Raw genomic sequence first — 25938 nt, 5'->3', positions numbered from 1 at the left:
TACACGACAATTCTCAGCCGCAATCTGCAGGAACAACGAAGGTGCTCCTGCAGCGTTTCCTATGGGAAATGTTTGATCACGCACAATAAAGCCCATAATTGGCTCCTCGTGAGGTTCTTCTCTGCTCACATGAAACGCTGTCTGTGGAGACAACCTTTTGGCACAGACAACGAGCTACAGACCAGCGTAGGGAATTGTCGGAAAGCACAGGCAGCTACCTTCCAATGACGATGGTGTTGGAAAGTTGGTATAACGCTACGAGAGGTGTCTAATCGGAACAACGACTACGTAGATAAGTGGCTGGAAGTTGTAGCAAACTGTTGCAAATAAAACGTTTTTGATTTTTTACAGTGGTTTCCATTTCACTACCCATCGGACCTTACTTTCCGAATAGCCCTCGTACTATGTGTCAAATATATTCTTTTTCTGTGTCTGCAAAACACCTGACTGAGCTGTTAACTTACGTTAAATGGAAAGGAAAAAGTACCTGCTCTAAAGTGTTCAAAATCTTTATGAGTGCAATTTACTGAGTAGTGTTCTTACAGAACATATAAGAGTTGATCCGGTGCAGTTATTAAGACAGATGCGCATTCGTCAGTAACTGGGCTCAAATCATGCTGCTCTGACACTGATATGGATTTACACGTTATTTATTTCACCATTTCAAGCTAACCAGTGTTCTACAAGAACGAAGTGGCAGATATTTATCTGTCGATAGCGGCATCCATCATAAGTTTTTGCATTGTCGAGCCTGGGTATCAAGACCACTGTAATTTGTGGACTTGCACATTTTACAGAGGAAGACTACGGGCTTAATTTGCCATAAGTAATTCGAAGCCCTCTATACGTCTGCGTCGTTGCTAAAGAGTTTGAACAGTCATATTTGTGGACTAAAGCCCAGGAGAATCACCGACTACAAAAAGCACAGCGATTGGCTGAAATATCGTGTATATACGACAGAGATTTACGACCGTAATAATGATAATATTTATCATTATTATGGTCCAATGCTGTTATACCTTAGCCTGTACCTGAGCGTTGTATAACGTGTTAGTGGCACATCCGTAGTAATGTGCCAGTTTCATTAGCAATTATTGTACCTTCCATGATCCAGTTCACTACTACTTAACAAAACAAAGTCATCACAGCAGAGTTGTGTGCGGTGCCAAAGAAAGATGCAATCACTGAGCTGTTCAATGCTGTATACAAAAAACCTACATTTGTGTCGCAGCAATCATTTTTGTCCCAATAATTCATCGTTAACACCGTCTACCATTATTAAATTATGATAATGGTCAATGTTAAGTGAATATATAGGACTGTAATTTTCGGAAGGGTAAACTATCTTCACGCAGACTGTTAGGTGACGATCTGTGAAGAACTGAAGTCTTGGAGTACTTCCTAGGTTCTCGTGCGTACGTCTACGTTGTGTACTAAACAGGCTAGCTATTCAGATAGCTTGCTGCTCTCTTCCCTAATAGATGATAGCTTCTCAGAAAGAGTTGTACAGGATTTTGAAATGCTTTGACGAGTTGGTAAACTTAAACACCCATTGAAATGCAGGCCACTCATTGATGCAGTTTTCATTATTAACTTCACTAGTGCCCCGATTTATTTATTTATTTTTAAAAAGACGTCGTACCAGAACTCTGAACGCAATAGCGGAAAGTATTTTTTCTCGCTAACGATTCGACTATAGAAATAATAAGTTCATGTTTTGCAAGCCAACTGCTTATTAGAAGAGGTCGTTAGCCGAAATTCAGCACATGGAAATAATTGTTACGTCACGGTGTGCTCTCGTGTTTCTTCATGGACAGCGTTACGAAAGCAGAAGGAGTATACTTGGCTTCCGTAACGCTGCGGTATCGGAAAAAAAGACGCACGCGGCTGGGCGAGTAGCTACTGGGTGTTCTCAAACTGGTGCTTTACGAAACACGTGACAAGCAGAAATATCTGGCTGAGGTGGCTGTGAGACAAATGCAAACCAAATAAAGCAGCGATTATAAGGCGAAGGACGACCGGAGGAACGGCAGCTATGCACACTGCCGCATAGCAGGAGGCCACATGGAAAGTTGTAGAGATTGTGGCAGGCCGATCAAAACAAAATAAGGGAAGCTTACGGAGCGATGCAGTAAAACAGATACGCAACGGCAGTGTGGATACTGAGAGGAAGGGGGGAGGGGGGTATAATGGAGCGAACGCTATGGATGATTCTACAGGCTATTGCTGGTACGCTAGAAGAAAAATTTTCCGTGTGGAAAATGAATTACTTTGAGAGTTAAATAACGAAGCAGCAGAGAGAATGTCGTAACTGATCGAAGGGTAATAACTGGTGGAGAGAATAGAAGTTATATCCAGATAGCAGCAAGTTCAATTACAAGTGCGGCTGGTCTATGAAAGGAAGGAAGAGATAAAATAACTTTCAGAAATGGAGATGTTTTAAAACTGGGGACATAGAGATCAGGAAACCAGAGAAGCAGCAAAGGACCCTAACTGGCTGCTGGAGGCAGACTAAGAGTTAAAACATGAAGAGGTCTTGCTAGGAGAAAACGTAGGAAACTGAAAAGTATAAGCTGAACGTTCTTCGAAGGAGGCCCAAGTGGTAATGAAGAAAAGTCACTGCTCTGGAAGAAATATATTTAGCTTTGTGTTACTGCGTATTTGGTGACTACTATGGTGTTAGTGCAGTGTCCATTATGGCCCACATGAAACAACACAAAAAATATTACGTTAATGAGTGATAACATTGTATTTACCAGTATTTTATGCCCTCTGTAATGAAAACGCCAGCATTGCCAGTTCTCATAGTAGAGAACAGCTGGAGAGTGTGGTGTTGAATGGAGACAGAGAGCACGCTGACGAAGGCGCAAACTATTCTCTATCTGTCTCTGCTCAGAACGTATCACGCAGCTGCCTACATCGGCGCACACCACTCTGCAATGATGAATAGCGCAAGAGTTACTGCGTTGAACTGTCAGACGCCGCTTAATTCGAGCACCCGCTACGCATAGATGACAGATGGGTTGCCTACGCTGTGGCGCTGGGACCGACGTAAGGATCAAGGTCGGTCGGTGAGTCGCACACCACCGGAATGACATGCGTTAGCGACCTTGGGTACTTTGAGGGCTAGTTGGTCAGATACTGTTGAGCTATTGGCAGCAAATGTCACAGCAAAAAGTCTTTTGGAGAATAACAGGGTAATAACTTTGCAAGGAGAATCGTAGTAGGTACAATCGAAAACGGGAAACTTAGCCAGGATGATAAATTTATCTTTGTGTGATTTTAGCTCTCAGTTTGCTGTTACGATGAGGAAATATAGTAAACTAAGAAAAATCAAAGCTTGCTATAATGACTTGAGTTGCCCCCCCCCTCCCACCCCTTCTTCCCGCCCCTCTGTAAAGAATCACAAGATGAAGTTCATTGGAAGAGGAACATTCCGACAGCCTTTTAATTCGTTTTACTCATTCCCTTCGCTCAGACAGCTGGTGAGAAATGTAAAAGAAATCGCCGATGACACTTTCGCCCCACAATATGACACACCTGCTTGAGAGGTCAGATCAAGAACCTATGAGATCGGTGCCGATTTGCTTTTCACTGTGATAGCATTGCAGAAATCAAATCCTATGAAGGGCGTTGCGCATCACATGAACAGTTGCTCTTATCTCAATCCCTCGATGGCAGAGATCCAATACTGGGTCTTGTATTCGGGTGATAGTGGGTTCCAGTCCAGTCATTCTATTGTATCTCTGAACTACATCTTTAATAACAGTGACGTCGACATTAAAATCTTTTTTTATCTGTCCAAGACTATCTTGAGAGCTAAGTCAGTGTCTCAGATATACGGCGCTGTCAGACAGAGCTCTTAAAAGCAGAGAAATTATAACAGAAATCGATTAGTGAAAGGACGAATGAAATTTGTTCAAGGTATCAAGACATCTGCAAGCGAAGCAATTTGCTCATAAAGTGTGTGAAGCATAACAGCCGCTCCAAGAGAATTACTATACAGGTGAAAGCATCATAACCATCGACACTCTCCAGAAGAGTCGTTATGTTAAAGCTTTATCGCGATCGCTGGGTTTAACCGGAACAAATGCTGGCAGTTTATTTCACAAGCTTGCTAACGAGAGGTGTTTATCATTTAGAATCTCGCTATTTCTATCTGTCGCGGTACTTCGGCGATGACTGCATTTCACGTGTCTAAGACATCGCACTAGTTTCGAAGACTGTGCAGCTGCATTCACCGATGTCAGGTGGCACGGTGTTTCGGCGTCAGATCGAGACACCATCGTCAGGCCACCTAATCGTACCACTTTGACACTCATATTCGGCGTGGTTCTAGGAAATGTTCCTGCGACACGTCTGCTAAAGGACTTTGGTTCACTAGCAATACAACTGCCGAATTGTTAATGTAGTTAGCAGCGAAAGGTTATGAAGTACTACAGACATTTTTGGACTGCAGTATGTTTGCTAAATATTACTAATTTTCTATGGCTCAATATTATAATAATTTTTCAAAATTTTTTTACACAAAAGCGTTTACACACACACACACACACACACACACACACACACACACACACACACACACACACACAAACAAACACACACACGCGCGCGGAGTGATATCATGTCTGAGTGTCAGTGAATGAACATCAGCAAAAATAGAAAATAATTGAATGTAGTCGAATTAAATTAGGCTAAGTTGAGGTAATTAGACGAGAAAATGATACACTAAAAGTAGTAGATGAATGTTGCTATTTGGGTAGCAATATAACCGATGATTAGCGAAGAAGAGAGGGAAATAGCAAGAAAAGTGTTTCTGATGAAATGTGTTAACGTAGGGTGTTATGAAGTCTTTTCTGAAGGTATTTGTCTCGAGTGTAGCCTTATACGGAAGTGAAACGTCTACGATAAGCGATTCAGACAAAAAGGAAAGCCAAACTTTTGAAATGTGGTGCTGGAGAAGAATGCTGAAGATCAGGTGCGTACCCGTGTAAACTGTGAGGATATGCTGAATCAAATGGAGGGGAAAACAAATTTATGGTACAACTTGACTAAACGCAGAGATGGGATAATAAGACATATCCTGTGGCATCAAGAAATTGTAATTTGGTATTAGAGAGAAGTTTGTGGTGGTAAAAATTGTAGGAGACCAATGGATGAAATCCGTAAGCAGGTTCAAATGGATGTAGGTGTCGGGTAGTTATTCGGAGATGAAGAGACTTCACAGTATAGAGTAGCATGGAGAGCTGCACCAAAGCAGTCTTAGAACTGAAGACCACAACAGCAGCGTCGCAATGAATTTACGTTGTCCAGTCTTAAATGTTTACCCCAGTGATGTAGGTCTGTCGTGATCCATTTGATGACAACATGGACAATGCCGGCGATCTCTTTATTGGAGCTTGTACCAGAAAAGTGCCACACTTCGTATCCTCGTAGAGGATACGAGCATCAGTCTGTTTCACTAGCACTCCGAGAACCACTGCTTCTCACGGAGCTGCAGGTGTTACTGCAGTCAAGACGGGCAAACATTGTAAGATTTTAACAACACTGAAACGACAGTTCGACGGTATAGCCTACAGAGTTCTTTTCAAAGCACCACGGGGTTGCTTGTTCGCCGCCGGATCTGACGTGGTGCTGGGCGTTTGCCGGGACACGGTGCCTACGGCTGGCACAGTCTGCTGAGCTCTTCGGTACTGGCGCTACGTACCCTGTGACACGGTGTGCTGGTCGCGGTCTCCTCGGCTGCGTGCTACGCTGCGTCCTCTGCTCCCTCGCTGCCTGCGACCAGATAGCCCCGACGCGACGTTCTGGCGGCGCCTCGCAGCCGACCACTGCCGCGGACCACGTGCCGGCCGCCGCTATATACTAAGTGACCGACCGCAGCAGAGAATGCAGCAGCAGCCCGCCCCCTACCCCCCACCGGCCACCGGTGCACGCAGCCTGCCCCTCCACTCGCGCGTCAACCCGTCTCGCGCGGCACCGCCGGCGTCACGCCGCGTAAATCCCGCGCTGGTATTTCGTTCCCCAGTCTGGTCCGGCGGTCCGGCCACACTCGGAGGCGGACTAGCGGTAGCCGAGCCCTGGCCGCCCTGACGCACGCCAGCTAATATTAGCCGCTCCCACCTGCCGGCTCGCGCCGCTTTCCGAGAATCAGCCAGCCACTCGCGGGATGTAGGTGACCGGCAACAGGTTGGCGCAGGGGAAGGACCTGCCGCCGTTGACGTCACGGCTGCAGCGCGCGCGCGCTCTCTCATCTCTCTCTCTCCTCTCTCTGTCTCTCGCTCTCTCTTTTTCACCGCTTGCACGTGTGTGAATGTGGCAGCTGCCCGGGAGTCCCCGGGTCGTTTCCCACTCGTATAGTCTGGGAGACGAGTCTTAGGCGTTGACGGCCCAGTAGTGGCTCTTCGTTGCCTAGCGGTCACAGGAAGCCAGCCAATGGAGGACTGAGCTCGAGCAGCTAGCATGAGCCACGTTGCCGAGTTCACACTCAGGCTGCTGATAAAATATCGATACACTGATATATTTTCCAAAAGTAATGTCGATATACCGGGTGATCAAAAAGTCAGTATAACTTTGAAAATTTATTAAACCACGGAATAATGTAGATATACAGGTAAAAATTGACACACATGCTTGGAATGACATGGAGTTGCCGGCCGGAGTGGCCGTGCGTTTCTAGGCGCTGCAGTCTGGAGCCGAGCGACCGCTACGGTCGTAGGTTCGAATCCTGCCGGGCATAGATGTGTGTGATGTCCTTAGGTTAGTTAGGTTTAATTAGTTCTAAGTTCTACGCGACTGATGACCTCAGAAGTTAAGTCTCATAGTGCTCAGAGCCATTTGAACCATTTGACATGGAGTTTTATTAGAACAAAAAAAAAAAAAAAAAAAAAAAAACAATAGTTCACAAAACGTCCGACAGATGGCGCTGGACAGCAAAAACGTCAGTGACTGCGCATGACAATCGTGTATAAAAGGAGCTGTAATGAGAGAGAGAATCAGACGCGACAGTAGTCGCAGCATGTTGATGTTACCTGAAAAGGCGCTTTTAGTGAAACTGTATTATCGGAATGTGGAATGTGCTAGTTCAGCGTTACGATCCTATCGCCACAGGAAGGGGATTTGAACGGGTAAAGGTCCGTTGACAAATGCAGCTGTGGCGAGAATGATTTCGAAGTTCCGAAGCCACGGGTTGTTTAGACGATAGACCCCGTAGTGGCCGACCGAACACAAGGCGTAATGCTGCCGAGATAGTTCAGGAAGAAATGGAGACTGTAGCGGGTTCGTCTATGCACGGGGAAGTCAGCGCTCGTGCAGTCGCACGTCACACCGGCATTCCATACACTGCTGTTTGGTTGGCACTTAGGCGTACTCTCCGATGCTATCCGTACAAAATCCATCGGCATCTTGAACTGTTACCTGGCGATTTAGTGAAGCGGAGGGCATCTGCGGTGTGGGCGTTTCAAAAGATGCGGAAGATGAAGATTGGCTGAGTAACGTATTGTAGACCGACGAGGCCCATTTCGCGCTCCGAGGGTCTGTCAATGCCCACAACTGCAGAATTTGGGCTACCGAAAATCTTAGAACTGTCGTGGAAACTCCACTGTACGACGAGAAAGTCACGGTATGGGTTGGATTTACCACGTCTACCGTTATCGGGCCTTTTTTCTTCAAGGAAATGCGTGATTCTGGTTTTGTAACTGCTACCGTGACGGGTGAGAGGTACGCCGATATGTTACAGAATCGCATCATCCCCAGCCTGGCTGATAAACACGATGTTTATGCAGAATGGCGCTCCACCCCATATTGCTAGACGCGTGAAAGATCTCTTGCGCGCGTCGTTTGGTGATGATCGTGTCCTCGGCCGCCACTTTCGTCATGCATGGCCTCCTAGGTCCCCAGACCTCAGTCCATGCGATTATTGCCTTTGGGGTTACCTGAAGTCGCAAGTGTATCGTGATCGACCGACATCTCTAGGAATACTGAAAGACAACATCCGACGCCGACGCCAATGCCTCACCATAACTCCGGACAAGCTTTACAAGGCTGTTCACAACATTATTCCTCGACTACAGCTATTGTTTGGAATGATGGTGGACATATTGAGCATTTCCTGTAAAGAACATCATCTTTACATTGTCTTACTTTGTTATGCTAATTATTGCTATTCTGATCAGATGAAGCGCCATTTGTCGGACTTTTTTGAACTTTTGTATTTTTTTGGTTCTAATAAAACCCCATGTCATTCCAAGCATGTGTGTCAATTTGTACCTCTCTATCTACATTATTCCATGATTTATTCAGTTTTCAAATTTATACTGCTTTAAGCTGTAAGACATTTCACAATCTGCGCCGTTCAATTCAGATCAAAAGACGCGGCAAGTTGAGCAAGGGCATCGTTTCGCTGGAAGACAATGCCCGTCCACATGTGGCGAATCAGTCCAAAGATCTCATCACATCTTTTCGATGGGAAACTCTCCATGTTTGAATTGTTGTATGATGTTTGTCAAATGTTATAAGCATCATAGAACAATTTAGATGTGGAAATCTTTAAATTAGAGGTGTGTTGTGCCTTACACCAAGATTATGGCTAAAAAATAGAATGAATTATATCCTTCCAGTGCTAGCTGTAATTCAGACTACCTATTGGATTGTCTTGATTTGCCTGCATAGCTTAGTATTTTAGTATACGCGTGACAGTGATGACATCATTAACAAGGAAGGTGAGCTTTACCACCATCTTGGATTGTGATGTCATTGTCTCTGCATGTAAGCAACATGCGCGCCTCCTCTCAGGTGCTAGTTGAATGGGATATGCACCAGGCAGTGCATTGATCTGCTGCTTGCACTGCATGGAAGTCAATAATATACTGTGGGCAATCTGGAAAGAAGAGAATCGAAGTGTTTGAAATGAAGTGTTGTGGAAGACGCTGAGAATTGAATGAACTGATAAGGAATGAAGTACTCTGCCGAAATGGTGAGGAAGGATGTGGAAAACAATGGTTAGAGAAAATAATAGGATGATAAGACATGTATTAAGGTACAAGCGAATGACTTCTGTGAGAAACTGTAGTGAGAAACCGATTGGGATATATCTAAAAAATCATAGTCGACTTCGCGTATTGTACTACTCTGAAGTGAGGAGTTCAGCACAGGAGAGAAAGACGTAGCAGGTTGCATCAAACCTGTCAGATGACCTTAGATTCTGTGCCAGTTCCAGTCTGCGCCGAAGATTTTTCGTGGTAATGTAGGAATAAAGTCATTAACAATTGTTTTAGGTTAATATGTAATTTAGTTATCAATCTCTTTGATAGAATCGTTACATGGAGTAGTATAATGGTTACACAATAGACACATGACAAGTTTATAGCATGTAGTGTCAGATGACATCATGACGATGTTTGGAGGTCGTGATACGTTTGGGCGGCTAGGGCACATTTGCGCCGATTTATTTTGGGAATTTTTAAATTTTTTGTTTGATTTATCGTGTTTAAAATCGTTTGCTCTTATAAAATGGTTTTTAAAGTTGGTATATATACATCTAACTCAGCACTACAGTTCAGAATGCAAAATAATTTTAAATTGGCTTAAGTCGAATGCGTAAACGTGGCTCAGGTATGGGGCAGGTATATGCACCTAGGGTGGGGGCACGTTTAGCTGTTTACAACAGGCTATAAAGCGGGCATCAAATGTTGTAATTATTACACGCTTCTATGCAACAAAATACTTTCTATTTGAATGACGAGTGACCCCAGAGTATGCTGCCACAAGACACTAGACAATGGAAGTAGGAAAAGTAAATCAACTTTATGAATTTTTATCTCCAAAATCTGATATTATCCTTGACGCTGAAGTTACATAGCTTAGGCGTTACATGTAACTTCCAATTCAAGTTCTTATCAGTATAAGGAGCTAAGAATGTACAATAAATGTTACAGCACAAATCTAAATCTTCACAGTTCGTGAGTAAATCATTCACACCTAAGAAGCTTCTGGCTGGGAAAAGCCCCTCTCACTCCACAGAACGAAGCACGTCAGAACTGAGTCATGCTGCAGGAAGTTCATATCTTCTTGTTTTGGTTACGCAGAAATAAAATCTGCCACAGCAGAAGAATGTTACGCGGCGCGCGTTTACGTCCCTACATCAGACATAAAAACTCTGCCTTTGATTTTTAGGAACGGATTCTTTCCTGGACTCATTTAAATCATGCGTCTATTTGTTGCTGGGGAACATCGTTATACCGACTCAGCGAGACGACGTGACTCAGAAGTTTGAAGTAATCCCAGAACGGAAAAGTGCTGTCCGAGGAACATGAGAGCGTGTTGCTATATTTAACAGGGATGTCAAACGTCACTTACGTTGCGACAGTAAAGGACATTGTGTGGCAACAGGTAGTGAGACGATTACGTCGGGCAGTCAACATACGCAGTTGACCCTCAACATAAATAAATGTTACGTGTTGCGCATAAACAGATGAGCGGTGGCGTCGTGAATGAGATAGTGGATTCGGGAGGAGTGAAGTACCAATCCCCGTACGTCCATATAAATTTTCATTGCCGGCCGGGGTGGCCGTGCGGTTCTAGGCGCTTCAGTCCGGAACCGCGAGATTGCTACGGTCGCAGGTTCCAATCCTGCCTCGGGCATGGATGTGTGTGATGTCGTTAGGTTAGTTAGGTTTAAGTAGTTCTAAGTTCTAGGGGACTGATGACCTCAGCTGTTAAGTCCCATAGTGCTCAGAGCCATTTGGTCCGCCCCAGTAGCTGAGTGGTCAGCGTGACGGATTGCCGTCCTCTGGGCCCGGGTTCGATTCCCGGCTGGGTCGGAGATTTTCTCCGCTCAGGGACTGGGTGTTGTGTTGTGTTCATCATCATTTCATCCCCATCCGGCGTGCAGGTCGCCCAATGTGGCGCCGACTGTAATAAGACCTGCGATATGGCGGCCGGACCTGCCCCGCGAGGGGCCTCCCGGCCAATGACGCCAAACGCTCATCATCATCATCATCAGAGCCATTTGAACCATTTTTTGAAATTTTAATTTTCCGTAGTCCCCTCATCACTCAAAGCTGAGGCTGTGAGGTTTTCTTCGAAAATGACAGATTTCTGTCCCGTACTGGTCAGTGCTAGCTTGTATTCCGTCACAAATAAAACGGTCATCTACAAATGGATGTTACAGCCATACCTTCCTGCGAAAGACACACACGAGTGGTGTTATCAGATTCAGTTTGCACAAAATTGGGACTGAGGATCAGCGGTATTAGGACTTGGAAACCGGAAATAAGGATAGGAATGTAAATTTTTAATTATTAGATTTTATTATAATACAAAATGAGAAAATTGGTACTCTTAGCAACTTTGCTCAAAAGTTCTAATTGTCCGGCGGAAGTACCAACTTTAGGCTGGTAGTATAAAAAATTTCAATGTGCTTCGGTATGAGTCGACATGGTTTTTAAATACACGTGGACGTCACCGCTTCAGCTATAAGAGGGTTTTGTTCTTAAATTCACAGCCGGTTTCAGGCTACAGCACCAGGCGCAATTACTGAAAACAAACAAGAGGAGTACGCTAAAAAAATACTCTTTACATATGCTTGTGTGCATAAAATAAAGCGAATGAGGACTATCCTTTTTAAGATTCTAACAGCGGTCGGGCTAGATACGGTGAAAGGCGGGAAAGGAATACGTCGCAATATCATGGTGACAACTAATACGAAAACAAAGAAAGTGCCCAGAGGCATGGTATGAGAAAAGAACCAGAACTAAAGTTGCGTTTTACCAAAATTACGGTTGGGTAGTTTTGGTAGAGTACATAACTGGCATAGTAAATTATAGGATTGCCGATGGTATTGGTAACAGAGGTACAGAAAGAAACATAAATGAATGTATGGGAGAGAAGCTGGGGGCCGACGACTTTCCTTTGTTTTTTCTTTGTTTATTTATTTCTTTGTTTCTTTGGAATATAATTAGAACGACATATTATTCAGTGTTAGACCATGTGTATTTTATATTCCTACTGAACATAAACTGCATTTTATAAGTGAGCGAAGTTAGTCTGCGCCGTTATATAACCAAAGGAATTACTTCTGTTGCAAGTACAGTTAACATGCACAAACAAAAAAAATCTGTATAATTATTATTGTTATTTTGTGCTGCGTGGAACCTTCTTCATTATGATCAAAGTCAGGCATTTCCTGTTACTACTGACAAGTGCGAAAGTTGTTTATGAACAACAGAAACATATTTTATATAAGCCCGACGAAGTATTGAAGCTATGTTTGATAGGTTTTTGCTTTGCCTTTTTCTTAATTTTACCTTTATTTTTAGGAAATTGCATTTTCTAGAACTACACGGTGAATTTGTATTGCTTTCATTATTTTTACTAAACTATCCCTCTGTTTCAGGTTAGAAACTGAGGGTTTTCGAATAAAACTTCAACGAAACATTTTGCTGTAAATACCGTTTATTTTTAAATAGCAGACATGGGAACATTTTTGTAGAGCAAAAACTTTCTGTAGGTTTCGCAGCCCTTTATATATATTCACTCAGTTTCTAGCTGGTTCACTGCTTCCGCTTTCTAAGAAAAAATAATTTAAGGGTTTCCATACACCATTCAGAAATGGTAGTGGTTCCATGTGGCATGACGTCTACGAGCAGCAGTCCTTCTGAATAAAAAAAGCGCAGGAGCCATTACTTTTTCTGCTGAAGGCGCATTTTTTAATTTTTTCGTCTTCGGCGAGTTTGCGTCATGCCATTCCATAGATTGCAGTTTCGTCTCCTGTTCATAGTGATCGAGCAGGGTTTCATCTCCTGTCATAGATGTTGCAAGGAAGTCATCCCTAGAATTCTCGTACTGTTCCAAAAGTTCGCTGGACACTAACTTTCGTGTTTCTTTGTGGGCATCCGTCGACGTACACCACCTGTCGCAAACCTTTTCCAATTTCAACTTTCTCGACATTCTGCGCACGCCCGCTCCTCAAACTCCAACTGGTATTGACAGTTCGCTCACAGTTATGCTTCTGCTAACAAAAATGAGATTGTTTATATGCTGCACAGTGTCAGGAGTCCCTGCAGTGTTCGGGCTTCCGAGGTCCCGATTATTGGCATGCCCACTCTCATCAGATAACCTGCTTCCCCGACGACCAGCTGCCCTGCGATCAACAGCGACGTCACCATACAGCTTCTCCCTTCTCGTGTGAATGTTCGTCACTGCCTCATTCTCACAACGCAGGAACTGTAGACTGAGGTGACAAAAGTCACGGGATACCTTCTAATATCGTGTCCGACCTCCTATTGCCCGGCGTATTGCAGCAAATCGGTGGCATGGACTCAACAAGTCGTTGCAAATGCCTGCAGAAATTCTGAGCCACGCTGTCTCTATAACTGCGAAAATACTGCCGATGGATGATTTTGTGAACTGACGCCTCGATAACGTTCCATAAATGTTGGATGCGATTCACGTCTGGCGATCTGGGTGGCCAGATCGAATTGTTCAGAACGTTCTTCGAACAGTCGCGAACGATTGTGGCCCGATGTCATGGTGCGTTGTCATTCATAAAAAGTTCCATAATTGTTTGGAAACATAAAGTCCATGAATGGCTGCAAATGGTCTACAAGTAGCCGAATATAGCCATTTCCAGTCAATGGCCTATTCAGTTGGGTCAGAGGACGAAGTGCATTCCATGTAAACACAATGCACGCCATTATGGAGCCAGCACTATTTGCACACTGCTTCCTTGACAACTTGGGTCCATGGCTTCCTGGGTCTGGGCCACACTCGACCGTTACCGTCACCTCTGACCAGCTGATTTAGGGACTCATCTGACCGAGCCACGCTTTTCGAGTTGTCTAGGGTCCAATCAATGTGGCAACGGGCCTAGGAGAGGCGTTGCATGCGATGTCGTGTCGTCAGCACTTTGCTTCATCGCGTCGGTCGTCCGCTGCCATAGCCCATTAATGCCAAATTTAGATGCACTGCTCTCGGTCATTAAGTGAAGGCCGTCCACCAGTGGTTTATCCGTGGCTGAGAGGGAATCCCTGAAATTTGATATTTTGGCCACGCTGTTGACACTGTGGAGCTCGCAGTATTGAATTCCCTAACGTTTTTCGAAGTGGAACGAAACATACGTGTAGCTCTAGCTACCATATCGCGTTCTAAGCCCGTTAATTCCCGTAGTGCGGTGATAATCACGCCGGAAAGCTTTTCACTGGAGTCACCTGAGTACAAATGACATCTCCGCCAGTGCATCGCCCTTTATAACTCGTGTACGCGACACTACCGCCATCCTATACCTAGTGTCCCATGCCTTTTCTCAACAGGACGTTACTTCAGACGAACGTCAAGTGCATCAGCCATCTTGGTGGGGCTCTACAACTGCGCGACTTACGAAGACGTGTTTAATTAAATTTGAATACAAGCAGGAGGATTGTTTCTACAATCTTCGTTCATACCAAAGACATAGAACAAACGGTTTATTCTTGAGGAAATGTTGTGTATTTCTTTTGGAGTGACTTTCGCATTTCAAAAGTGACTGGCCGCAGTTTTCTGTACTTATATTCTTTTAATACACTACTGGCCATTAAAATTGCTACACCAAGAAGAAATGCAGATGATAAACGGGTACTCATTGGACAAATATATTGTACTAGAACTCACGTGTCATTACATTTTCACGCAATTCGGGTGAAATCACTTCCCAGAACAACCACCTCTGGCCGTAATAACGGCCTTGATACGCCTGGGCATTGAGTCAAACAGAGCTTGGATGGCGTGTACAGGTACAGCTGGCCATGCATTTCCTTACGATTCAGCCGGCCGAAGTGGCCGTGCGGTTAAGGCGCTGCAGTCTGGAACCGCAAGACCGCTACGGTCGCAGGTTCGAATCCTCCCTCGGGCATGGATGTTTGTGATGTCCTTAGGTTAGTTAGGTTTAACTAGTTCTAAGTTCTAGGGGACTAATGACCTCAGCAGTTGAGTCCCATAGTGCTCAGATCCATTTTTGAACCTTACGATTCCTGTAATGAGAACTACAGCTTTTACATTAAAATTTCTCAGTTTACGTTTAAAGAGAGTGTTCAGAATAACATTCTGAAAATAACTACCAGAACCCTCATTGAATAACTAATGAAGCAACTGCAGATGCTGTCTGCATATGCTACGAAGATGAGTCAAATGAAAACCTTAAATGTTTAATAACAAATCGACATTTCGCGTCGTTATCCTGTAGGTTCGTAAGCGTGCAACAAACCGCGTGCAGAATGGCCTGTAGGTGGCAGCATAGTGCAAATGCACACATACCGTCGCAGTATCAGTATAAAGATGGCTGCCCCACTTGCAACTTGCACCAGGGAGGAACAGTCTTCTGTTATTCGGTTTTTGCGTAGTAAAGGTGTGAAACCTACTGAAATTCATCGACAAATGAAGGTTCAGTACGGTGATGCATGTTTGTCACAGCAGCAAGTCTGCAAATGGAATAGGAAGTTCGCAAGTAGTGTGACTTCAGTGGAAGATGCTCCTCGTCCAGGTCAGGCAGAACGAGTTGTGACTCCACAGAACATTGCAGCAGTTGAAGCCATAGTGAAGGAAAACCGCCGAGTGACACTGAATGACATTTCAGCATGTTTACAGATTAGTCATGGGTAAGCACACTACATTGTGCATGCTGTGCTCCAGTTTCAAGTGTCTGCAAGATGGATGCCACGGCAGCTGGCTCCTGAAATGAGAGAACGACGTGTTGATGCTTGTGAAGAACTTCTTCGGCGCTTTGAACGAGAAGGTGATGGCTTCCTTGCAAGAATCGTTACTGGGGACGAAACCTAGGTTCATTTCCACCAACCGGAAACAAAGAGAGCGAGCAAGGAATGTCGCCATTCCTCATCACCAAAAGCAAAGAAATTTCGAACAGAACCATCAGCAGGGAAGGTTATGCTGACTCTCTTTTGGGACGAAAGAGGCGTCATTTTGGAGCATTACATGCCTAGAGGGACCATTGTCACCAGTGCATCATACACAGATCTCCTAAAAAATCATCAGCGGCCTGAAATCAAATCAAAGCGGCGTGGACTGCTGTCAGCAGGTGTCCTTTTGCAACATGACAATGCAAGGCCCCACACTGCCCATTCAACAGTTGCAACAATCACAGACCTGCATTTTGAGTGTCTTCCTCATCCACCATACTCACCAGACCCTGTCCCAAGTGATTTCCATATGTTTGGACCACTCAAAGACGCAATGGGAGGAAAGAAGTTCCCTTCTGATGAAGAGATACATGAGTGGTTGCGCGGACTACCAAAAGAATTTTTTTCTTAAGGAATTTACGCACTTCGTAAGCACTGGAGGACCTGCATTGAGCGTTGAAAAGTGCTACAGCTTTGTACCACTTTTGCACAATAAATAATATTTAAAAAAATTTAAGGTTTTCATTTGACCCGCCCTCGTACAACAACAACAAAAAAAGCAGTTCGTTGCTTGCTACTGAAGTGCAGAACGAAGCAACAGGCGGCGGAATATTTCACCTATCCGGGCTTTTCCTTCTAGATCGACTTCGTCGAGAATTGGGAAAATCATAGATTAACTTTAAAATAACGTTTTAACTCTGCAGCTAAATTTTTTCCAATAAATTTAATGCCAGTGCCTTAATCGTAATGGTTGCCGGAAGGCGAATGAAAAAATCCAAACGATTGTGAGACGAACTTTGAATTTCTGTGCATCTATAGTGAAACAAAGTCATTTAAGATACGTAAGTTACACTTGTAAAATTTATTGACTAGCTCAGACAACTCGCATGAGTGCATGAGTACCTACGTGAGAGGCGAGGCAGATCATGATAAGCAAAGTTTTGTAAAGAAGTGAGAATTCGTGAGCTGCGTATCAGCTTTACATTCTGAGTAAGGAGTATTTACTATTTGCGAGCGCTAACTTTCTTTCGAAAACTGTGGTGATTGTTGTCCCACAGTGTCATAGAGAGGTTCAAGTGGTTCAAATGGCTCTAAGCACTTTGGGAGCTAACATCTGAGGTCATCAGTCCCCTAGGCTTAGAACTACTTAAGCCTAACGAACCTAAGGACATCACACACATCCATGCCCGAGGCAGGATTCGAACCTGCAGCAGTAGCAGCAGGGCGGTTCCGGACTGAAGCGCCTAGAACCCCTCGACCACAACGGTCGACCGTAGAGAGGTGTTGATGTACAGATCTGCACGTTTTACTTCGCGACAAATAATTCTAATAATGTCTCTTGAAAAATTGTTTAAGTAGAAAATAATATGATGATGAAATGGAAATACAATTTTCCCAGACCCAACTCTGTGGCAGTGGATGCCAACTGCATCCTGAGTTAGCCGGTTCGAATCTTTGTGGTGGAAGCCGAAGTAGTTACAAGTACGTCTACGTATAAATGGACACACTGCAAATTACACTTAAGTGCCTGGCAGAGGGTTCATCGAACCACTTTCACAATAATTTTCTATTAATCCAATCTCGAACAGGGCGGGAAAAAAACGAACACCTACACCTTTCCGTGCGAGCTCTGATTTCCCTCATTTTATTATGATGATCATTTCCCCCTATGTAGGTCGGCGTCAATAAAATATTTTCGCATTCGGAGAAGAAAGCTGGGGACATAAATTTCGTGAGAAGATTCCGTCGCAACGAAAAACGCCTTAGTTTTGATTATGTCCACCTCGTATCGTACATCATCTCACTGTCACTCTCACCTATATTTCTCGATAATACAAAACGTGCTGCTCTTCTTGGCAGTTTATCGATGTACTCCGTTAATCCTATCTGGTAAGAAAGCCACACCGCGCAACATTATTCTAAAAGAGGACAGACAAGCGTAGTGTAGGCAGTCCGTTTAGTAGATCTGTTGTATCTTCTGAGTGTTCTGCCAATAAAACTCAGTCTTTGGTTCGCCTTCCCTACAACATTTTCTATGTGTTCTTCCAATTTAAGTTGTTCGCAATTGTAATTCCTAGGTATCTAGTTGTATCTACGGTCTTTATATTTGACTGATACATCGTTACGCGAAGTGTAATGGATTCCTTTTAGCATTCAGGTGGATGACCTTACAATTTTCTTTATTTAAGGTCAATTGCGAATTTACAATACAGATAAATTTTCTAAATCGTTTTGCAATTTGTTTCGATCTTCTAACGACTTTACTAGACGGTAAACGACAGCATAATCTCTAAAGAACTTAAGACAATTGCTCAGATTGTCTCCTAAATCGTTTATATAGATTAGGAACAGCAGAGGGCCTACAACGGTACCTTGTTTCACTAGATGATTTTTAGTCAGTTACTAGGGGCTGTGACCTCTCTGACAGGAAATCACGAATCCGGGTACGTAACTGAGACAATATTCCATAAGCACGCAATTTGATTACAAGTCGCTTGAGAGGTACAGTGTCAAAAGCCTTTTGGAAATCTAGAAATACGAAATCAAATTGAAATCCCTTGTCAGTAACAATCAACACCTCGTGTGAGTAAAGAGCTAATTGTATTTCACAAGAACGATGTTTTCTAAATCCGTGATGATTATGTGTCAATACACAGTTCTTTTCGAATAAATTTATAATGTTCGAACACAAAATAAGTTTCAAAATCCTGCTGCATATCGATGTTAATGATATGGGCCTGTAATTTAGTGGATTTAGTATATGGGAGGAAAGATGACGGCGTACATTTCCTGATCAGCACTGCATACTGCTATCTTCAGTGTTAAATACCAAACCTCTCCATTTTGCACTTAATATGGTGCTGTGCAATTAACATAAATAGGAACCATAAACAAAGGTTTTCAAAGTAGTTTGAGCACCAGGAGTCACCTCATGAAATCAAATAACTGTAAGTGATGCCATCAAGTCAGCCTTATAATTCCAGATATCCCGCTACATTCAGAGCTTACTAGTTTCGATTTTTTTTCTGTTTTTACATAGATACACACGCGACGCCCACAGTATTGTAAACAATCACTAGGAACTGCGTCGCTTGGCGACTTGAAACCGATAATCGTAAAATAAACACTCTACCGTCACATAAGGTGACTCGTCGCAGTAATTTGTGACATGCGTTATTTATAAATACCTCTGTGATTTCAAAAGACTATCGTGCGAAAACTGCAACATATACCCATATTTCCAACTTTTAAACTCACATTACAGGAGCTGAGTATGTACACCATTTGTGATGTGATAAACGCCTATATGGGCGGAAGAGCACGCGCGTGCTAATTCGTTGAAGTCGCAACGACAGCAGGCCGCTATGGAAATTTGATCAGTGTGTTGCCTGTCTGCAGGCGCGAACTATTACTGTGCTGCATTATGGAGCACATGATTCGTCTACGTGTTCTGTCACGCTTACCCGCTAGGCGTACGCCCTTTGTCAAGGTGACCGAAAAGTCAGCTAACATTTGAAAATTCATTACTTCACGGAATAATGTGGATAGACATGTAAAAATTGACACACATGCTTGAAATGACTCGAAGTTTTAGTGAAACAATATGACCTACACTTGACGTTTCCTGTGGAACACCGTGTTCATTATAACAAGTGCTCAGAATGTCGGTCGTTATTCACAAACAATACCTGTAGTCGAGGGACAATTTTGTGAACAACCCTGTATAGCGTATCAGTAGGTATGATGAGAAATTGCTGTTACATGTTCTCTCTGTGCATCCCTAATGAGGTCGGACGACCGCGGTAGACTTGCGACACCAGGTAACCCAACAACCAATAATCACACGGATTGACGTCTGGAGACCTGGTAGGCCAAGCATGACGGAAGAAGCGGCTCAGCATGCAATCCACACCAAACGATGTGCGAGAGAAATCTTTCATACGTGTAACAATACGGTGTGGAGCGCCATACCAGTCGTACCTTCCAGCAGGCGTTTGTCAGCCACTCATCGATGACGTGATTCGCTGCATCACTACAGCTAATTTTATACAGGCCTCTCATAGGGAGTCACTGACGTGTTGCTGTCCAGCGCCTTTGTTGGGCAGTCTTTGCACTCGTTTCAGGTTTCAATAAAACCCCTTGTCATTTCAGGCTTGTGTCAGTTTTTACTTCTCTATTAATTATTCCGTGAATGAGTGCATTCTCACTCGTTAAAGTCCTGTACTACGAAATGAAATTTTCGGATGCTCTGTCCACTAATATACACTAATATCCATTAAAATTGCTACACCAAAAAGAAATGCAGATGATAAACGTGTATTCATTGGACAAATATATTATACTAGAACTGACATGTGATTACATTTTCACCAAATTTGGGTGCATAGATCCTGAGAAATCAGTACCCAGAACAACCACCTCTGGCCGTAATAACGGCCTTGATACTCCTGGGCATTGAGTCAAACAGAGCTTGAATGGTGTGTACAGGTACAGCTGCACATGCAGCTTCAACACGATACCACAGTAGTGACTGGCGTATTGTGACGAGGCAGTTGCTCGACCACCATTGACCAGGCGTTTTCAGTTGATGAGAAATCTGGAGAATGTGCTGGCCAGGGCAGCAGTCCAACATTTTCTGTATCCTGAAAGGCCCGTACAGGACCTACAACATGAGGTCGTGCATTATCCTGCTGAAATGTAGGGTTTCGCAGGGATAGAATGAAGGGTAGAGCCACGGGTCGTAACACATCTGAAATGTAACGTCCTCTGTTCAAAGTGCCGTTAATGCGAACAAGAGGTGACCGATACGTGTAACCAATGGCACTCCATACCATAACGCCGGGTGATACGCCAGTATGGCGATGGCGAATACACGCTACCAATGTGCGTTCACAGCGATGTCGTCAAATACGGATGTGACCATCATTATGCTGTAAACAGAACCTGGATTCATCCGAAAAAAAAAAGTTTTGCCATTCGTGCCCCCAGGTTCGTCGTCGAGTACATCATCGCTGGCGCTCCTGTCTGATTCAGCGTCAAGGGTAATCGCAGCTATGGTCTCCGAGCTGATAGTCCACGCTGCTGCAAACGTCGTCGAACTGTTCGTGCAGATGGTTGTTGTCTTGAAAACGTCCCCATCTGTTGACTCAGGGATCGAGACGTCGCTGCACGATCCGTTACAGCCATGCGGATAAGATGCCTGTCATCTCGACTGCTAGTGATACGAGGACGTTGGGATCCAGCACTGCGTTTCGTATTACCCTCCTGAACCCACCGATTCCGTATTATGCAAACAGTCTTTGGATCTCGACGAACGCGAGCAGCAATGTCGCGATATGATTAACCGCAATCGCGGTAGGCTACAATCCGACCTTTAGTAAAGTCGGAAATTTGATGGTACGCATTTCTCCTCCTTACACGAGGCATCACAACAATGTTTCACCAGGTCAACGCCGGTCAACTGCTGTTTGTGTACGAGAAATCGGTTGTAAACTTTCCTCATGTCAGCACGTTGTAGGTGTCGCGAACCGCGCCAACCTTGTGTGAATGTTCTGAAAAGCTAATCATTTGCATATCGCAGCATCTTCTTCCTGTAGGTTAAATTTCGCGTCTGTAGCACGTCATCTTCGTGGTGTAGCAATTTTAATGACCAGTAGTGTACTTTATTTGTCTGTATGTCCTCCAGTTTTCGAAGAGCCTTCTCCTGAAATAACGGAGGTACTTATTAGTAACCCTGTATACACGTGCGCCGTAAACAGTACCGTGCCCTACAACTCTCCTTTCGGGTACTCCCGAGTTTACCTCTCCGCCGACGGAGACAAGTGTGGATGTCCTTGTGGGGGCCGCCTCTACCCCAGAGGCCGCGCGCCCTCTGGATGACGATTCAGCAGCCTGGGAACCGGAGTGTTGGTTAAGGACAAGGGAGTCGCCGCCGCCACAAGGCTGAGATGGGCCGCTTTCCTTGGCCCAGAGCGCCGGCCCCCAGAATGTGCGGCAGACACGCACCTCTCGCTGTCAACAAGACGCGGCCCTGTGTGCAGCTATTTGCGTACTCGCGTGTGTGGATGATTGTCCTGTGAAGCAGGCTGACGGCCTCAAGGTAGGGAATAGTGCGTTACGTGCAGAAGACAACCTGGCAGCCAGATTAAGTGAGAACTAGATACTCACAGCCTCGAAGCCTATAGGAATCGAAAGGGTATTTACAACTTGTACATAAAAACCAGGCAGCAGTTAAAAGAGTCGAAGGGCATGAATGGGAAGTAATAGCTGAGAAGGGAGTGTGAGCAGGTTGTAACCTCTCTCTGATGTTGTTTACTCTGTACACCGAGCAAGAAGTAGAGGAAAGCAGGCAGAAATTTGAAAAAGCAGGCAGGAGAAGTAAAAATTTTTGCGGTTTACTGATAACACTGTAATTCTGTCAGAGACAGCAAAAGACTTAGGAGAGCAGTTGAACAGAATGGATAGTGTCTTCAAAAGAGATCACAAGATTAATATGGACAAATGTAAAAGCAGGGTAATGGAATAAAATGGTTCAAATGGCTCTGAGCACTATAGGACTTAACTTCAGAGGTCATCAGTCCCCTAGAAATGGCTCTGAGCACTATGGGACTCAACTGCTGAGGTCATTAGTCAGTCCCCTAGAACTTAGAATTAATTATACCTAAATAACCTGAGGACATCACACACATCTATGTCCGAGGCAGGATTCGAACCTGCGACCGTAGCGGTCGCGCGGTTCCAGACTGTAGCGCCTCAAAGAGCTCGGCCACCCCGGCCGGCGGTAATGGAATATAATAGAACTAAATCAGGTGATGCTTATAGAGGATGGTCAAAAACAACCCGAAAAGCTTGCAATGTTATTGCAGGGTAGGGTGTGTTGAGAAGAATTTGTTAACAAAAAAATTCGATACGTTGCGCCGTGAGCAGTCGTCTTTGTAGACTGATGGTGTCTTCCCAGTACCCAACCAGTCAATCGAAATCTGCCACCCAATTTACGTACGAATGAGCCTGAGTGAACATTGAGTCTCATAATATATTGTTGCACTTAGTTAATTGTACGAGTTGTCTGATTACACTTGTGTTTCATCGGTATTATAGTCTTATGGGTTTTGTGATGTACACAATTTTACGTTTATGGACATTTAGAGCAAGTTGCCAATTTGCAGCAGTATCTGACTGAATATGGATGCAATTTTTTTTCAGATGAGCTACAGCCTACATGTTTGTCGCGAGAGAATTCAGCAGCTATATTGGTATTTAAAACAAAATTATGTCGTTTAATTTTCAGTCCACATTGCAAATATTTTTAACAGTACGGCTAGTTTTGATCTTCCTTGATCATTTTCAGGTCTATGAAGATGCGGTCGCAGGTTCGAATCCTGCCTCGGGCATGAATATGTTAACTAATGTCCTTCGGTTAGTTAGGTTTAAGTAGTTCTAAGTCTAGGGTACTGATGACATCAGATGTTAAGTCCCATAGTGCTTGGAGCCATTTGATCTATGAAGATGCATCGGCAACCTGTTGTGTGTATACCGGAAATGGGGAAAGAGCAGATCCGTGATGATCACCTGAGGAAATAGGCAAGTCACCTGATAATCCAGTGGCAGAATGAACATTACTTTGTAAGGCTTGCGGTAGAGCATCCGGACCCATTCAGTTAGATCTTCAGGTGCTTCACGCTCCCGGCGACCAAACCACATGAGATCCCTTGTAATTCGGTCTAAAATCTTTTACAGGTTCAGGAAAGAAGAGTGAAGATGGTTAGACTTCTCACAGCCTGTTTTCAAGAAGCAAATGAGATGCATGGATAGCATCGGTGGTCCAGCCACAGCCGTTCACAAAGCCACACTGATGGCCGGTAATATTGCCAACAGCGCGTATTCTGCTTTCTGCAACTCTGGAGGTACTTATGAACAGCCGTATATTACAAGATTCTAAACATTTTATTGTATTATTATTAAAATTCTATTTATTTTTCGTGTGTTAGATTACATTGGGCGTGGGAGGAAGTAAAAATTTGAGACCTTTCCCACGTAATGTTCTACCGATGGCCGGCCGTTGTGGCCGAGAGGTTCTAGGCGCTTCAGTCTGGAACCGCGCACCGGCTACGGTCGCAGGTTCGAATCCTGCCTCTGGCATGAATATGATGATGTCCTTAAGTTAGTTGGGTTTAAGTAGTTCTAGGTTCTAGGGGACTGATGACTTCAGATTTTATGTCCTATAGCGCTCGAGCCATTTGTTCTACCGATGTTACTACAAGATGTTTCACTGCATGACACAATGGGGATGTACTTCCAACATGATGGATGTCCGGCACATAACTCACGTGCGGTTGAAGCGGCATTGAATAGCATATTGCATGACAGGTGGATTCGTCGTCGAAGCACTATAACATGGCCCGCACGTTCACCGGATCTGACGTCCCCGGATTTCCTTCTGTGGGGAAAGTTGAAGGATATTTGCTTTCGTGATCCACCGACAACGGCTCACAACATGCGTCAGAGCATTGTCAATGCATGTGCGAACATTACGGAAGGCGAACTACTCGCTGTTCAGTGGAATGTCGTTACACGTATTGCCAAATGCATTGAGGTTGATTGACATCATATTGAGCATTTATTGCATTAATGTGGTATTTACAGGTAATCACGCTCTAACAGCATGCGTTCTCAGAAATGATAAGTTCACAAAGGTACATGTACCACATTGGAACAACCGAGATAAAATGTTCGAATGTACCTACATTCTGTATTTCAATTTAAAAAACCTATCTGTTACCAACCGTTCGTCTAAAATTGTGAGCCATATGTTTGTGACCATTACAGCGCCATCTATCACAAAGCGAGAAAAGTGGTCCAACTAAAACATTCATATTTCTTTACGTACTACACGAATATGTAATAAAAATGGGGGTTCCTATTTTTAAAAAAACGCAGTTGATATACGTTTGACTTATGGCAGTTCCATCTAGCGGGCCAACCATAGCGCCATCTGATTTCCCCCTACAAGCTAGACGAGTTTCATTTTTTGTAGTTTTCTCGTTTGATGCTTATTTCGTGAGATACTTGGTCCGGTCACTATCAATAGACCACCGTGTATAATGAGTAGGTAACGACGGAGAGAGAGATTAATAAGAAGAAAGAAAGAAAGAGAAAAAATTGGAAGTGCTCTTACTGTTAACATGCTGTGGTTAATGGAGCGTCACGGAGGTGTATGATTACCCACTGCAGGCTTACATCATCTGCTGGCAGGCGTTACGCAACACATCCCGTTGGTCTACTCCAGGTACAGCAAAGATGAAACCAGACGCTCGCTGGCTGAAAACACACAGGCGAGAGGAGCAGAAAAACGAGGCCCGCTTGTTATGATGGCAGACTGCAGAACCCGTTTCCAGGCCTCGCCTGCCGTCGCGGGACTGCAGCTAGCAGCTAGCTGGCTGGACACCTTTGTTCGTGCCGGTTCGTAAACCTGACAGCGGGAGACTGGCTGCGCGTGTTTACCGCGTGTAGAGACACGCTCCTGCGCACGGGAATCACCGTGGGTTCTCGGCCACTTGTTATCCAAGTCCGAGCCAGTGGGCGGTGTTGCGTCGTAAAAATGTTTGTACCCACTTCGTTTATCTGCACATAAGTAAAGTAAAGCGTCTTTTAGTTTACCCATCGTTTTTGATTGTAACAGAGGTAAGCAGCTACACTATATTTTATTACGTGAGAGATTACAGATTTCCTCACAGACGTTATATTGTGTTCGGAGAGGGAGTTGCAAAGTTTTTCACTCTCCAGTCCCCTCAAACTCCCCCCCTCCCCTTCCCCACCACCACCAACCGCCCCATCCCTTCCAACTATTCTCCCATTTACCGTTTTGATCACATTTAACACGCCACATATGCTCTAGTACTTTAATAATAATGTCGCTTTAATAATAATATAGCTATAAGAGTCTAGGGACTCGAAGGGGACCCAGTGGTTGAGAAGGGAGTGAGACAGGTTTGTAGCCTGTCCCCAATGTTATTCGATCTGTATATTGAGCAAGCAGTAAAGGAAACAA

The 25938-nt window shown here is 44.3% G+C and overlaps 1 protein-coding gene across 3 annotated transcripts in view; it reads right to left on the bottom strand.

Annotated features, from left to right (window-relative positions):
- Window positions 1-25938, bottom strand: part of LOC124606926 (arylsulfatase J-like) — a 267098-nt gene that overhangs the window by 21945 nt on the left and 219215 nt on the right. The window contains exon 1 of one of the 3 annotated variants that reach the window (XM_047139040.1): window positions 5711-5848. The exons of the other annotated variants lie outside the window; for them this stretch is intronic. The gene's annotated coding sequence lies outside the window, so the exon portion shown is untranslated. Of the gene's footprint in view, window positions 1-5710; window positions 5849-25938 lie in introns of those variants that run through there. 3 annotated transcript variants of the gene reach the window in all.

Source organism: Schistocerca americana, chromosome 3 (assembly GCF_021461395.2).
Source record: "Schistocerca americana isolate TAMUIC-IGC-003095 chromosome 3, iqSchAmer2.1, whole genome shotgun sequence".
Classification (NCBI taxonomy): Eukaryota; Metazoa; Arthropoda; class Insecta; order Orthoptera; family Acrididae; genus Schistocerca; species Schistocerca americana.
Note: the sequence above shows the minus strand (reverse complement) of the source record. Positions and strands in the feature narration are given on the sequence as shown.